This window comes from Heteronotia binoei, chromosome 11, assembly GCF_032191835.1.
Source record: "Heteronotia binoei isolate CCM8104 ecotype False Entrance Well chromosome 11, APGP_CSIRO_Hbin_v1, whole genome shotgun sequence".
In the NCBI taxonomy this organism is placed as follows: Eukaryota; Metazoa; Chordata; class Lepidosauria; order Squamata; family Gekkonidae; genus Heteronotia; species Heteronotia binoei.
Genome location: NC_083233.1, coordinates 15,630,207 through 15,634,022, shown reverse-complemented (window position 1 = coordinate 15,634,022; position 3,816 = coordinate 15,630,207). Strand labels below are relative to the sequence as shown.

At 44.1% G+C, this 3,816-nt stretch overlaps 1 pseudogene; it reads left to right on the top strand.

The window, feature by feature from the left end:
- The first annotated feature begins 308 nt into the window (after positions 1 to 308).
- LOC132579778 (U2 spliceosomal RNA) lies at positions 309 to 467 on the top strand (annotated as a pseudogene).
- The last annotated feature ends 3,349 nt before the right edge of the window (positions 468 to 3,816 follow it).

The following is a 3,816-nucleotide window of genomic DNA, read 5'->3' as shown; positions in this document are numbered from 1 at the left end:
AAGCAGCCCTGACAGAAGCCATGCTCCTGAGATGTTCCAAGAAGGCTACACGCTCTCCTGCAAACCGCCATGCAGAGAAGGTTTCTTCCTAATGCACCACATTCCAGAGTCCTGCAGACACTTTGGAAATGCAGATGCAAAGGCATAACTGTCAACAAAGAAATACTGCAACATCTCCTCTCAAGACATAAGAGTCCTCCTACTGCCCATCAAGGAGAATCCCCCACTCCATAAAACATTGTTGGGAAGATCGCCAGTCATCAGCTATATCCTATCACCCATCTCCTCTCTTTTGTCTCCCCATTGTTATCGCTTCTTGGCCTTTTGGCTAAGATCACGTGTAGTATCTCCCCATTGTTCCTACCCGAGGTGTTACAATAGTGCATATTTGACCCTAAATTAACCACTCTAGTTTCTTTTGTGTAAAATATGGTTTGCACTCCGTGAACCTTCATTGCCCATAAAATCCTTTTGTTCCATTTCCTGGGAACCATTATGGGGTAGGCAGAGCTCGTGATGAGACTCTGCCTCAGGATATGAAATTGGCTATATAAGGCCAGCTTTTTGGCAGTTCAGGTGGGACTCTGAGGGTACCCCTACCTTGCTGCCAGAAGTACTCCCAAATACTGATCAGTTCTGGGCCCATTATTGTGGGTGACGCTAGTTGTCTCTTGCTAGCCCTTCCCTTATCTCATCTTCACTGAGGAATCTCTCTTCTTCCATCATCAAACAGGTAACAGTATCACACATTCATCGAAATCCCTGCTAATGCCAACGTCCTGATCAATTTCCCTAGCTATTTTTCCTAGGTCTGTATGTATGATGAGTATTTGTGTTTTCTTGTGTGCTTGAGTATTTTGCAATAAAATCTATTTTTAGATTACAAATCTAAAAGGGGCTCCTACAGAGAACTGACTACTGTATACACAGGTTATCACTCCCATACAATTTTGCCATCTTTGCCCACCTAATTAAATTCTTCCATACCTCTCTCGAGGGCAATTTGGCTAGCACTGGTAAGTCAAGCAGACACACAGTTAAGAATGTAAGAAGAACCCTACTGGATCAGACCAGTGGTCCATCTAATCCAGCACCCTGTCTCACACAATGGCCAACCAGTTCCTCTGAGGAGCCAACCACAGGGCAAAGAGGCAGGGACCCTTGGGAGCCTTGGTTCCAGTTCTTGGCTGTTCTGAGCCCTTTTCAGAGATCACCTCCATGCATACGAAGAGAATTCAACCCCATGTAGATCTTCCCAATATGCATGACTACTGTGCTGTCTTGAACAGAGGCAGGTATGTATTTTGTACTCACATACAGCTTTAGTATGTATGAACCCACTCTGTGGATTTTTCAGTGTTCTGTTTTATGTTGCCATACATGGTCCCCTGTTCAGACAACAGGTGAAGTCACAACAGGTGAATAAACTGCTTGAATTTGGGGCAGCTTCGGTCAATCAGACAGCACCTTCTAAGCCGGCATGAAAGTGCCACAAGCCCATGGTTGGTTGTCCACATTGCTAGCACACTGCAACCATGGACCCATGGCTTGGTTGGGGTTTTTTCCTGGAGTCTTGCTATGCATGCACAGAATCAGATAAGTACACACACACACACACACTCCTGGTCACATTCTATGGGGTGCTAAAGTGCACATCAGAGTGGAGTTGGGGGGGGGAGGATGCACCAGAAATAGAGTGAAACAATCACACCGCTCATGTGTTTCCATGGTGCACCCGGGCGATCAGATGCCCAGAAACACACCATGGAAGCACTTCACTGAGGTAATCACCAGAATTTGCCAGGGGCTATTTAATCCATATGGGAGTCATTTTAGCACAAGGTAGGGATGATTGGGGCATGGGAGCCAGATGTGCATGTTTGATCACACTCATTTGATCTGGAGGAGAGGGGCGGCTATGTCGGGCCGAACTGCTTGTGTGATCGCACCCAATATACTGATTGCCATGTACTGAGAGAACTATGTGCAATGTGCACTCCTGATACACACAGTTGCTGGACTCCAGGTGCGTTGGATGTAATGTCTGAAGAGAGCTTCAGAGTACAGATGTTGAGAAACAGAGACAGAGAGAGTGGATCATCAGAACTGCTGGTGGCTTTATCTATCTGTATAAAGATGTCAGATTACTAGCAAAATACCTGTCTATGAATATTTACTTGCTAAAGAAGGAGGAGGAGGAGGAATTGCAGATTTATACCCCACCCTTATCTCTGAATCAGAGACTCAGAGCGGCTTACAATCTCCTTTATCTTCTTCCCCCACAACAGACACCCTGTGAGGTGGGTGGGGCTGAGAGAGCTTTCAAAGGAGCTGCCCTTTCAAGGACAACTCCTACAAGAGCTATGGTTAACTCAAGGCCATTCCAGCAGCTGCAAGTGGAGGAGTGGAGAAAAACCCAGTTCTCCCAGATAAAAGTCCACACACTTAACCGCTACAGCAAACACAGCAGTATTCCCCAATTCAGATTCATAAGCATCTCCCTTTCCAATGTCCAGGAAGGCATCATTTAGTTTTATCAAAGCTCCTGAAATTGCTCCAAGAACATGGACTTTGTGAAACAGTTTGTGCGCCGACTCTTCAGCCTGTGTAGGTTTTGTTCTTTTATGAAGTTTGTTCCTGACAGCTAGTTAAGAATTCAAGGAAGGTACTGCCTCACCATTTAAAGTGTATTTACAACCCAAAGAGGTCCACTTGTGTTCCCGCTGAAATACACCATCCGTTCAGCCTATTCATCGGGCCTGTTTAATAGTGAATGGGTACTTCCTCTGTGGAACTATGTGAAAAATGATCCTATCAGTCTGTGGACCAATAGTGAGAGGACGGAAGTATATTTCACTTATGTGAATGAGGTAAAAGGAGTCATTGCCTATTTTCAGCTTTTTAAAAAGAGAAAGTAAGGAAGCTAAAAAGGTTTAAAGAATTTCTGTCAGGTCTTGTTTAAGCAAGGAACAGTGGAGAAAAGACTGGAATTCTTTTAGATGGTGGGTGGTAACAGGGCCAAGAAAGGGGTGGGAAGCTGTGGAGGCCAGGCCCCATGAGGGATGTTATTTGCTTGAATTTTTTTAGCTTTAATTAACTCTCCCCCCCTTACTTGTCACATTAGAAGAAAAGCATGGAGGTAGTTTTTTTGTTTATTGACCTGCTCGACAGAGACAACCGGCTACTGCTTTTGAGCTGGCCATGGAATTCAAATTGTACAGCGCAAGCATTAGGTCTGTTCTTCAATATTTGGAAACATTCTCTTTTATTAGCGTTTAATATAAATGCTAGTTTAAACATAATAGGCTATCTGGCTTTTTAAAATTCTCACTCACTCACATGCATTGGGGACGTGCTTACCCTGAGCCTGCTTCGGCAGGGAGGGCGGGATATAAATGTGAAAATAAATAAATAAATAATGTCCTCAACAGATAGAAAAGTTTCACAGATCAGATTCTGTTCTAGCACCACACCGTTCACAAACGGTAAATTTACCTCAGAAAATGAACTCAGAAGCTTCTCTGTCAGTCTAGCACTCCCCTGCCCTCCTCCAATGAATGCCAGGCTATGTAAGAGAGATTCTCTACAATTGCGGGCCATTTTCCTTCATATTCCTTCCAACTGCCCACAGAATTTGGAGTCTGAGCATTAGCTGAATATGGTTTCTTAGTAAATTAAAGGAAAAGAAAACAATTTTTCCCATCCTGAGTACTGTGGAAGAAAGGAGAGATGGGAATGTGCAAGACTGAAGAGACATTTCTAAGTTCAGTCTTGAGGTAAATTTACCAGTTGAAGGATTGGGATGCTAAAACACAA